The sequence below is a fragment of the Petaurus breviceps genome, unplaced genomic scaffold, assembly GCF_028583685.1.
Source record: "Petaurus breviceps papuanus isolate PSGF00001 unplaced genomic scaffold, PetGlider_PUasm1.0 685, whole genome shotgun sequence".
NCBI classification, from domain to species: domain Eukaryota; kingdom Metazoa; phylum Chordata; class Mammalia; order Diprotodontia; family Petauridae; genus Petaurus; species Petaurus breviceps.
In genome coordinates, this window is record NW_027186455.1 from 3,952,011 (window position 1) to 3,965,230 (window position 13,220).

Here is a 13,220-nt window from a genome sequence, read left to right on the forward strand (position 1 = left end):
TTGAATGTGCCCTCTCTGTTGAGCAAGTCTATTAGCACATGAGGGAAAGCAGACCTATTTTGTCTTCTTATAGTTAAAGTACTCCATGAACCATGGTGGTCTACTCTAGCTGATCTGTTTGCAAAAATTATATATGTGTGTGTAATTGGGTTGTCAAAGAAAAAAGAAAACTCATGAGTTTTAGGGACAAACCTGCCAGAAGCAATTTCATTAATTTAACATCATTTCCGGTTTAGAGAAATGTCCAAACATACACATTCCTAACCACCCACCTAGCATGCCCTCTGGCAATTCAAGAGTAGCATTTATGGGGAGCATAAAAGGTCTCAATATGTTATAATAGGTTTCTGAGTTAAAATTAGATTAACAGTCATTTTTCCCTAAAACTACACAGTTCCTTCCTTGACCCCACTCAGGGATTGAGCCAACCATTCTCCTAGTGATCCTCTTTAATCCATCTTGAATGGGGAAGAAGAGGGTGTTTAGTAAGTACCTACTAAGCAAGGTGTCTCTTAACTCTTAGCATTGGGAGTGGAGGAAGCCAGTGATATTAAGCAAGAAGTATTTGTTTTATATTTGGTTCCCACTCTTAATTTGTTTTCTAGGCCTTATCATTTGTTCTTGACTTTTTCTATACTCCTAAAATTTTGGAAAAATCATTGTCAGCCAACCAGTATTTAATAATGCCTATACTATGTGCCAAGAATTGTAATAAGGGAGGGGGTGAAGGGAACATCCTATGAAAGATGAAACTAGGGTACAATACCCTCAAGGACTTCAAACTAGAAAAATAATTTGAGTTGAACTAAAAGGGATATTTCTTTAACGTGCTTCTATAGGAAGTGAAGTTCTCACCCAAACCAAGAATGCAAAAGATTGTGAAAATATTTTTCAAAATATTCCTGTTTGAATTATCTTCAATAAAAAGGGATGGAATTAGAATCCAGTGGACCAATGCAAAGAAATTAATTGAGGAATATTGTGGCAGTCTGGGAAGCCAGAGGAAGTATGTGAGAAGCCTTGCTGAAATATTAAAGCTGTTATTGGTTCCTTAATTTTTTTTATCACTCTCCCCCCCAAAAAAAATTTTCCATCCCACCCTTCCCCCACCCCTTTTATCCAGTCTGCACTACAAAAAAACAAAGATCAAGAGCCCAAGAGTAATATGAACAAAAAATCAGTGTTAGGGGTGGTTTCTGCCTTCTAATCCCTAACCCCCTTGTCACATCATGGCTACTAATCTCTTTTTCAAAATGTCCACAATTACCTTTTCCACTACATTAAATTCACATACAATAATTTGTTCAGCCAATCACCAATTGACGGCACCTCTTTTTTGTTTCCAGTTCTTTGCCACCAGAAAATAAAAAGAGCATTCCTTGAGGGAAGGACTTTTTTTTTAGCTTCCCACAGCTTCTGGCACATAGTAGGCACTTAATAAACATTTATTACTGAACTTTTTTACTTGTGGTAAGAGAGATGGTGCCAGTAAACTTCAAGTCTGTCTTTGCTTTTTTTGTTTTTTCCTATGCATGTTGGGAATTGAAGTAAAGTAGTCTTTTGACCAGATGAACTAGTTGGTTAACTTCTTTTTAATGTCTGAGGTTCTTAGGAATTACATTCTGAATATGTTATTCAGAGATAATGGATTTTCCTTTTTTTTTTTTTTGTTACTTTGGCACAAATACACAGCTTACAGACATAATTGCTTAGCTGTATACTATTCAACTCTTTGAAGTGTCATTTTAATACTATGCCTAGAGCAGAGGATCTTAACTTTTACATTCATGGATAGATTTTGAAGGGTTTGTGAATGGATGGGGAACAAATTACATCTTTATTTCAATATGATTGATTTTCTTTGTAATGCTATTTATTTTATGCATTAAAAGAACATTCTGAGGAGATACTTGTAGACTTCACCAGATTGCCAAGATGGGTCTATGATACAAAAAAAGTTAAGAAAGGTGAATCAGTTGCTTGAAAAAATGTAGTAACCAAGATTTGGCATTTTATTTTATATTCTAATATTTTTCCACAAAAGCCCCACTCCAGTGCCTCATTATTTGTGAAAGTAACTGAATTCTTGAACACAGTGCCAGCAGAATGTAAATTGTCATATTGTACTGTGCTGGAAAGACTTTGGATTATAAGCCAAATGATGAATTGTATATGTCTCTTGACTAAGGATCAGCCAAGGGACACTGGTTTATTATTAAGTTGGTGGCAGGGTAATGATTTTTTCTTTTTTTTCTTTTTTGTTTTTGCCACAACAGCTCTCTTAAGACTATCATATTGTAGATGCACTGGGATCTTGGTTGAGGAAGTACTCCAACCAACAAAATCATTAACAGTAACAGTAAGGCTGTTTTTCTTGAATTGGCATGGCTTATATTATTAGATTATAGAATGAACTAACTAATACCCACATCTACTTTTCAGTTCCAAAATGGTAAAAACTTTTATGTATCCTCTGAATGTATTACCCTTTAGGTTGAAGTTACATAGAGAGATGCTTTCTGAACTATGGTAGCAAAGACAGTTCAATGGAGGTAAATACAAGCTTCTGTTTCCGGTAATTGCTAGAATAAGCTGCTTCATGCTGTTCTACATAACTAATAATGCAAAACTTATAACCTCTGTAATAGAATGATTTTTTAAAAACATCAATCTACATTAGGTCTAATGTTTGAAAATTGGCAAGAGTTTTTGGATTTTTTTTTTTGATACTTTCTGCCCTTGTTGAACTGGAGGTCAGGAAGGGGGGAAGAGACTTTTCATAATATGACCAGGTGAGTTTGAAGAAGTTTAAGGACAAAAAATATATATATGATAGCTAGTAAGTGGAGTTAGAATAGTACCTGGCTAACACTCATGTGATACTGGGTGTACCACATTTTCCTTTTCCATCCAATAAGATGTGCTAGCTATCTACTCAGCATCTTCTATAAATATTTATTTTTGCTACTATCCTTTCTTGCCAAAGAAGCTGTACTTTGACATTCATTAAACCTTGCTGCAAGTGGCAACATGTAAGTAAACCCCTTCTCAAAATTATTATTAATGACAGAACCAGACAAACTCAGGAGTGCAAAAGGCTGGATTCCTTCCTCTTACTGTTACACTATTTATACAGCAGAGATGGCGGCAGTGGTGAAGTACAGTTTCTTTAATATCCCAGATCAGATCTTTTGAATCATGCACTTTTTTACCGATCATGATCAGTTAAAAAAAATTTTAAAAACCCATAAATATGTGTTATAAATTCGTAGATGTGCTACTGTGATAATATGCAATAAAATATATGCTGTAAAACAAAAATAGATTAAAAAGGATGAGATCAAGATGAAATCATTTAAAAATAATTTTTATTATCGATGGTACAAAAACCTTTTTTATTGTCACTAATATTTTAGTGACGACAACACAATCTAATATGCTTTGTTATTTTTTTAAATTTTGGTTTAATTCTTTGTGACATAGCAATTTGTAGCACTGAAAAAATACCGGCTTTGTAGTCAGACAACCTGGTTCCAATACCCCCTCTAATGCTTGCTGCCTGAATGACTTGAGCAAGTCATATTAACCTCTTTAAGGTATTAGTTTCCTTACCAGTAAAATGATGCAGGGAGTAGAATAAATGGCCTTTAGGTCCTTTCTTAGCTCTAGATAATTTGAAAGTCTGATTCTAAGTTCAATATATTTTAATACTATTTTTATTTGTAACTGAATAAGATATCTCTAAAGATACATAGAACCAAATGGAAGAAGTCTTTGTTGGCTGCACTTAATAAATCATAATACTAATTTTTAATCTCATCCACTAATTATACAAAAATTGTTGAAATCTGTCTAGTAAGTGTGCACCTTCTCTGATGTAGGAAGTTGGGTGGCACCTTTTGCAAATGGCAATATGCCCAGGTAGGCCCTGATTTTCTGGTAGCAAATAACCTTTTGCTTCTAGGCTCTCTGTTGTGTTTGAGGGGGGTTTAGGAAGAGGATCAGAGTTCCAAGAGCTCTACACTTGGATATTTGAATCTCAAACCTTCTAACTGTGCTTTTGTTATTGGTCTTGCTACTGATTTCCTGGCTCTTCTCAGGTTTTGTATCATAACATTTCCTAGGCTGAGGCAGCCGCCGTTATTCACTTGGGCCTGGGGAGACAAGAGATCTAAGATCTGTGTGCATCTCGGGATATGGAACATAATTGTGTTGCAGGGAGGGTGAAGAGTGTGAGTGGAGGGGCCTCTCAGGGTGGCAAAGAACACTCAGCTGCCCTAGGCAGCTACCTGGGAATAGAGTAGAGCAGACCTGCACAACCTGGCAATAGGTAGGAGCCAAAATTAAAATAGGTCAAATTTCTTTGGGCCATAGATAGGTTTTTAGCAGCCCACTTTAAAGGTAACTAAATACAGACTGATGATGGTTGGTTGCCAAGGGTCATGAGACAAACAGCAAAGAGTGCACAGTGGCAGCCTGCCCAAAATTCTTTGACAGCAGCAAGTGGCCCAAGCTCCAGATGTAGTGCAGGCCTGAAGTAGAGGGTAGCGGATTGTCAGTCAAAAGCCATATTGGGTGCAGGCAGGAAAGGGTAAGGAGGGTATCAGGGTAGGCAACAACTGAAGATGCCCAACAACCATGTTACTCTCCTCAATTCTAATGCTTTCTTCCTACACCCCAGTGGATACATTTGCATACCTCCTGTGGTACAGGATACCACTGCTCTAGAATACAGTGATTCTCTCCATGGATGGGGTCCCTTGTCCAAAGTAATGTCTTATAACTCAGCTAAAAGCAGCTATAGAGGAAAGGTGTCAAATTAAAAAACTTAAGTAAAAAAACAAACCCCAAACTTAAAAATTGCAGATTGGGAAAAATCTGAAACGACAAAACTTGACAACTAAAATGTATATAAAGAACTCTTAAATACTTAGTAGGAGCTCCCAGACCACAATAATAAGTGGTCAAAAATATGAATAAATAATTTTCAAAATAGGAAGCAAATTGTTCATAGGCATTTGAAAAAAAAATGTTCAACCTCACTAAGAGATAAAAATTGGCAATTTTGGAGTGATACCTCATATTTATTAAATTGGCAAAAATAGTTAAAAGCAAAATTCAGTGCTTTCATGGTTTTGGAGAAATAAGTACTCATTGCTGATAGAATTGCATTCTTGTAGGGTAGCATTAAAGCAATTAAGGGATATGTGAAGATTATAAAAAAAACTAGATCTTTTCAAAGTAGTGCAAAGTGAAAAAGAATTGTAAGGACAACTTAGAGAAATGACTTGAAAGTGTTATATTTTATATATTGAAATTAGATATAAATCATCATTAAGTATAACTCTTTGTATTGGTGCTTAATGTCATGTTTTAAATACTCCAGTTCTCAAATGGATCTCTGACCTCATTGTTTGGATGCTCCTTAGTGATGCCTACGCATCCATTCCATGCAGCTAGCTCTTGTCCATGTCCTCTGTTAAGGTCATTTACCACAGGGGGTCTACATACCTTGTTGGAGCCTTCCTCATGTTCTCCTGATATTGTGAGGATACCATTAGTCTCATCTCTTGTCAACATTCTTTGGGTTTGCCAGTGTGATTAATTCTTTTCCTATGATACATTTCCATGATATCATCTTTTACTCTTGTTCTTCAAAGTTCCTCATTGGCTATATGTTGCAGTCTTTTCATACTCACAGTGTACCTACTCCATTGCCTTTTATGTGCTATTTTGAATTCTCTGGAGACTGTTTTGTTCCCAGTTATGCAGCCATATAACACTATTAGGTATTGGTATTAAAAGGATGGCTTTTGTTTTAAGGAGAAGACCGGTGCCCTTAAAGAGGTTTTATAGTCTTCTCTTCCTGTTCAAGTCCTGACCCAACTTGTCCAGACACACATACTGATGGATAAACCTTAAAGGTTGCTCACCTGCATGTCTGTCTGAACATGCGTGTGATCTTCTGGGGATGGTGAGTCCGAAAGCGAGTGGTTCTAGATTTCTTACACTGTGTTGTTCTTGGGCTTGATATGAGTGTGTCATCTGCAAACAGGAGCACCTGGAGGACTTCCCTGCTCACAAGGAATCCCTCTTCAGCTTGGATTCTCCACTGGATCTATATTGCTCTGGTGTGAACAGCTTTGACAAACATACACCTCTCTTTTTTGGGCCTTGCCTGATGTTTTATGAGTAGAGGGCCACTTAACAATTATATCTGGGGGATCCTTGGTGGCACAGTGAATAGAGCACCGCCAGAGTCAGGAGGACCTGAGTTCAAATTCGGTCTCACACACTTGACACTTAATTAGTTGTGTGACCTTGGGCAAGTCACTTAACCCCAATTACCTGGCCTCCCCCCTCCAAAAAAAAAAATCCCCAAACCATTATATCTGTTACTTAAGAATCTGTTACAAAGGAATCTTTGAATGATGTTGCTATCTCCTATGGGACACATCTTGTTGGAAGAGCCTTTAAACCAGCATTTTGCTTTACCAAATAAAATGTTTTCATAATCAACAAACAGTAAACACAGTGAGATTTTGTATTCCTTATATTCCTTTTTTAGTCACTTGTGAAGTGGTAATGGTGTAATTCATTAAAGAGGATCCTACTAATTCCCTATTATTGTCTTCAGTGTGGATACCCTTGATTTGTGTCTTAATGCATCTCAAAGATTTTATGTAGATGGGAAGAAAGACATACATAGTAGCAGTTGTTGATGTTCTCTAGTCACTTTTTTTTGGTACTAGAATTTTTTCAATCTCTTCCTTTCAGATACTTTGTGAACTGATTCCTCAGTGCTTTCACATTTTAACCAAATTGATAACATTTGTAAAGTGTTTAGCACAGTGCCTCACATATAGTAGGCACTGAGGTTCCCAAAGTAGGAGATACCATCCCCTGGGGGGGCACTGGAACGATTGAGGGGGAGTAATATTGGGAGGCATTGAATAAAAATAAGGGGGTGGTGGAAGTATAAGGAAAGAGAAGAAAATTTTGAAAAACCGTATGTTTCATCTGTTGTATAACAGTTAAAAGCTGTAGTGATTACATTATTTCCAAATAAACATTCAAAATACAAGTTATTACTGATCAGTGGTCAAGTCTGCTGAAAGGCCTTCACAAGGGTTAGCAGGCAAGTGTGTCTGGCATTGTAGGGAAGTCCAACCTGCACAGGCAGGAATATGTGCATGTAGTGACTTGTTTACATTATGATACTACACAGTTACATGATGCAATATTGCATCATCAAAATTTTAATGCAGGAAAAGCCCCACAAATTTATAATAAATTATTAAATTTAAGATATCATTAAGTTTTTTTTAATGATGCAAATTTCAAAAACAAAACAAAATATTAAAGGGTTAAAGAAAATATGTTGGGGGGGGGGGGCAGGATAAGTAATTTTTTTTTAAAGGGTCCAGTAGGTCAAATAAGTTTGGGAACCTCTGCATTAAATGCTTAGTTCCTATTTCCTCTATGTATGCATTTCATTTACAAAATAGCTCCTGGACAGTTTACTCAATCGCTATGATTTTGCTGCCCAATTGAATACAGAATAACTCTACCTAACAAGATTTTGTGCTATACCTCATTTTAGGCCCTATGACAACTAAGTATGGACAGTCTTAGACCTGAGTAAGTGTAACGTACAGCAATGTGTTGCTTTTCTTCCCTTGTTTCCCCAACATGATTTTTATCTACAATTACTAAGCCACTCTCTCTGGTAACTGATTATTGTTGACATGAAGGTCAGTTTATAATTCCAACCCCTGATTCAGATTAAAAAGACACTAATTATGAACCACGTTATAAGTTCTATAACCTATATTCTATCCTATGTACCTTTCACTGCCATGAGAATAATTCTAAGATGTCTTAGAATCTGGATATTGGTTCTTCCAATTTTCTTCTGGGTTTGTGTCCAGAGTGTTCCTGTCACCACAGTATTTGTTCTGGGATTCTTTTTCGGTTTACTCATTCTTCCAACCTATTTCCTGACTTCAGACTTTAAGTTTGGGTTCTGCACAATTCTGGGCAGAATATCTGGACTGGGCTTTTGCCCTTTTTTCCCCTTTTTTTTTCCTGCAGTGGGGAAGGCAGGGCAATTGGGATTAAGTGATTTACCCAAGGTCACAACGCTAGTAAGTGTTAAGTGTCTGAGGCCGGATTTGCACTCAGGTCCTCCTGACTTCAGGGCTGGTGCTCTATTCACTGCATCACCTAGCCGCCCCTCTTTTGCCCTTTTTAAAGTTTTAAATTCCAAATCCTATTCCCTTCCCTCTTCCTTGAGCAATAAGCAATATGATATAGATTATACATGTGCAATAATGTAAAACATTTTTACATTAGTCATTTTGTACAAGACAAAAAAAAAGAAAGTGAAAAATAGCATGCTTTTTTGCAAAAACACCAGAGGGCTTATTTTCAGGGGAGGGCTTATTTTAATGAACATTGACAACAATTTTAATAAACAGGTAAATGTGAACAAAAAAATGTACCTTTATTCAATAAGCAAATCACTGGGGAAGAACAGGATGACGCGCTCACTGCTGCAGCTCTGATTGGATGCAGCTCGGAGCGCGGAGTGTGTTTCACGGGGGCGGGGGGGGGGGGGGACGGTGCATATTTTCGAGGGAGGGCTTATTTTAGAGGAATCTTACACAGTAAGGGGAGGGCTTATTTTTGGGATAGGTCTTATTATCGGGGAAACACGGGTAGTATGCTTCATGAGTCCTTTGGGATTGTCTTGAATCGAATTGCTGAGAATAGCTACGTCATTCACAGTTCCTCATTGTACAGTATTGTAACTGTGTACAACTCTTTCCTGGTTCTAATCACTTCACTTTGCATCAGTTCTCTCTTGGATCCTTTTGCTGCTTTCTTGGGGTATTGAGTATTCTGTGGATCTGAGGGACAACTTAGACCAGAGACCTGAAATCTTTTAGGGTTCCCAAAGTACCTTTATTTCAGGGAAAAGTCTGATCAGCCTAACTCTTGAAGTTCCTGACCTGTATTTGGGCCTATATTTAACACTTTCTGAAGTGCCTCTGGTTGGAAATTACAGTAGACTGTTGCTGGAGTTTCATTTTTTTCTTTGTATCCCCAGCATCTATTATAGTGCTTTGTAAACTCAGTAGTGTCCAGTGTTTATTTTAACTGTAAGTTCCTAATTCAGCCAGTAAGAGCCAGAAAGCTCTTCAGGTTCAAAGTGACAGAACTGAAGGCTCACTTTTAGTCTGGGATTCCTGCCCTGATTATTCTATTGCAAGCTTCACACTATACTGGGGAGTGGAAATGAGACCCTGCTCAGTTCCTGGGGTCAGAAACACACAGCACTGTTTGTTTCTTGCCACTTGATTGTCAATCTTAGGTGTAGGTGTTCCCTTCTCAGTCCTTCATGGGTCTGTGACTCAGAATGACAAAACTGCTGGTTGGTACCAATTCCCACATTGTGCATGGGGTCAGTTTCTTTTAGATTAATTCTAGAATCTCCTTTTTCTTGCTCTTATGCATAGCCTCAATTTTCTTTTCAGTTCCTGAACACTGGAATGCTGTGCTCACATTCACATACTGGAAATAACTCGATTTTTTTCTTGCATTTCCCAAGCAGGACTTGGGCTGGTGTTTTCTAGATCTTTGTAGAGGAGGTATGTGGTAGAATTAAGTTGTACTTCCTGCAACTTCACCATTAAAACCCCACCTTTCTGGAGCATTTTTACTTCAGTCAAATCTTACTTTAGATCAGACATGCACAGTGTGGCATTAGGTAGGGGCCAAAATTAAAATAGGCTAAACTTCTTCAGGCCAGATAGGTTTTTAGCAACTCACTTTCCAAGTAAAGGCATAATTAATGAATAAACTATTTTGCAAATAAACCATATTTTGTTTTATCATTATTATTATTTTGCTTTTTGGAGGGGGCAAGGGAGGGCAATTGGGGTTAAGTGACTTGCCCAAGGTCACACAGCTAGTTTTGTGTTGTGTCTGAAGCCGGATTTGAACTCCAGTCCTCCTGACTCCAGGGCTCTATTGACTGCACTATCTAGCTGCCCCAATAAACCATATTTTTTAAAAAAAGGAAATTTCAATGTAATTCTTTTGATTATACTTATTAATTAAGATTTTCATTTATCAGGAAATTGCTCCTCTCAGACTAGAGACAGACTGATGGTTGGTTGCTACAGGTCATGTGACAAACAGGAGAGTGCCTAGTAGCAATCCACCCACCAAGTAGCAGGTTAAGAGGGGCATGGTCAAAGCACTTGTTACTTCTTTACATTCTTTTACATCCTCTACATTTTTCACAGATTACTCAAAATCCTTTGATGGGCTACAAGTGGTCTGTGGGCCATATGTTGTGCAGACCAGCTCTGGATGCTCTTACGACTGTCCCCTAGCTTTTGATTTAGAAGTTAGAGGGTTTGATGGGCTCTAAGGCTGTTGCCTGGTTAACTGGGTCATTAGTAGCCTAAGGGCCACATCATTATTGTCAGTGGTTTCCACTATATGATTCCTTGAGAATGAGTCAAGGCAGCAAAAAGCAAAGAAGCCACTCATTTTTTTTTTTTTTTTGCTTTTTGGAGGGGTATAGCAGGGCAATTGGGGTTAAGTGACTAGCCCAAGGTCACACGGATAGTTTTTGTGTTGTATCTGAGGTAGAATTTGAACTCAGGTCCTAACTCCACATCCGGTGCTCTATTCACCTAGTCGCCCCACACAAATATTTTTTCTCTCATTTATATTCTCCAATGTTGCAGGCTTCAGCTATCAATAAGGAAAGTAGCATGACGATTGGTTGGGCAATTCATTTATTAGAAGAATGCTGCCCACTTCAGTGGACAGTCCTTTTGGTTCCAAGATGGGAGTAATGCAGATTTCACAGCACCCCATGTAAGGTTTCATTAACAAGGACTAAACCAATATGGATAGAGTCAACTACAATCGGCCACTTGATTGGGAGTCAGGAGAGCTGAGGTGTCCGTATACTCGCCCTTAGTTGTGACTTTGGGCAGGTTGCTTTCTTCCTGAATCCTCCTTTCCTTATCTGTAATAAAAGGAAATTGGACCAAACGATCAGTAAGGTCCTTCCCCATTCTGGAAGGATTCTAGTAATCCACTCAATAAACATTTTATCGAGCACCTGCTATGAGCAGGGCAGCCTTGCTGGTGAAACAGGTCTTAACCTCATTTAAGTCCACAAAGACATTCTAATACTCAATATTACATACACATTGAAATCTGAAAAACTCTTCTGTAAGGTCTAAGGTAGGGAAACTGATAATGACCAGGGGCATTGGGGAACACATTGCTGAAATGTTATTTGAGTTGGACTCTAAAGAATTTGTTGGAATTCAGTAGGAGAAAAAGGTGGGGAAAGAGGTTATTCCAAGTATAATGTAAGAAGAGTTAATGAATCTGGAGAGTCCAGTGTTTGGAGAGTGGGGTTAGGAAGAGTAGTTTCTAGTTTAGCTGAAACAAAATGCATGTAAGGGTATAATAGGAAAAGTATGATGTTAGATTATGGAGAGCTTCAATACCAGTGAAAGAAAGTGAATCATGAGTAAATAATTGGATCAGAAAAATTATCGTGATACAGAGGAATAAGCAGACTCTAGAATCAAAGGACCATGGTTTGGATTCTGGTTCTACCACTTGCTATTTAAGGTCTTCAGTTTATAGCCTCCCTGGGCCTCAGATCCTTCACTGTAAAATAAAGGAGTTGAAGGATCCCTTTCAGTCTTTTAAAAAACTTATTTGTTAAGAGGCAAAAGGGATTAAGTGATCTGCCCAGGGTCATACAGCTAGTAAGTGTCTGAGGTCAGATTTGAACTCAGGTACTCTTGACTTCAGAGACAGTGCTCTCTATCCACTGTCACCCCCCTTTGTTTTTTAATTTGTGAGCCAATCTCAACTGGCTTTTAATTTCTATACACCAGTGTGTTTACTCTTCATCAAGATTAGCACCTCTACAACAGCTATTCCAAATCTTGTGTTATTTAAAACCATCTAAAACACCCAAAACTAATTCACAACACTCTGGAGTGCCACCGAACCAGATAAAAATGTCACTGGGAAATATGTAACAAACTAAATGTACAATAGTTACATCTTAAAACTAAGTCATCACATGGCCTTCAGGGATCCTTATGTTATCCATACTAGTGGTGCCCATTTCTAATTTTGAGTCTGACACTGCTCACTACCCTTTCCCTTCCTCTTAGTACAGGGTCTTTGCTCAATATTTCACTGAAAAAATTCAGGTCCATCCATCTTGAGTGCCTCACTTCCTTCAACTAATCCTTACAGAACATGCAGTCAAAGCCTTTCAACATCCTATTTGCAGTCCTTTGAATGCTTGCTGGCTCAGTGTCATTGCAAAATTTTGGCACTCCAGCTATGGTCTGACCAAAACAGAAGCCATCGTTTTCCTGAACACTAAGCCTGCCTCTCGGTGCTGCCCATGATCACATTAGCTTTTTGGGCTGTCACATCACAACTAACTCAGTGACTATCAGATCTTTTCCATCTGCTAATACTTCCTTAATCATGTACTTAAGTTATCTGAACCCTACTATAAGACCTTGCATTTATCCCTATTGAATTGCACCTTGTTAAATTTCAATTGTCAAGATTTTTGGAACCTGTTATCCATTATTAGCTATTCCAACTTTGTATCATCACATATTTAACTAACATTCACCTATGCCTTTATGTGAGTCACTGACAAAAATGTTAAAAAGCACAGGGCACTTATCTCTGTGGCACTCAATTGGAGATCTGCTGCCACATTGACTACAAAGTCTTAAACTACCCTTTGAGCCCAGCCCTTTAACCAATTTGGCATCTATCATTTGTGTGTGTATGTGTAATTCATATCTTTTTCCAGAATAGTAAGAGATTTGAGGTAAGTATAATAGTAATGAAATTTGAAGATCCCTTTGTATTGCTAACAGGTATTTAGCACCTAGTTTCAAATTAAGCCTCTGTAAAGAAACAGGAGGTATGAACCCCTGTTGCTGATGTAACAGGAAGGGGCTGAACAGGGAGGAGCTATATCTTATATAAGGAAGAACACAAGCTGGACAGGCAGAACTTCTTGGGATAAGCATTTGGAGGCAGAGCAGCTACTGCTGGAGAGAGGATTGAGAATTGAGAAGAACTGAAAAGAGAAATGAGAATTGAGAACTGAGACAATTTCTTGGAGCAAGCTACGC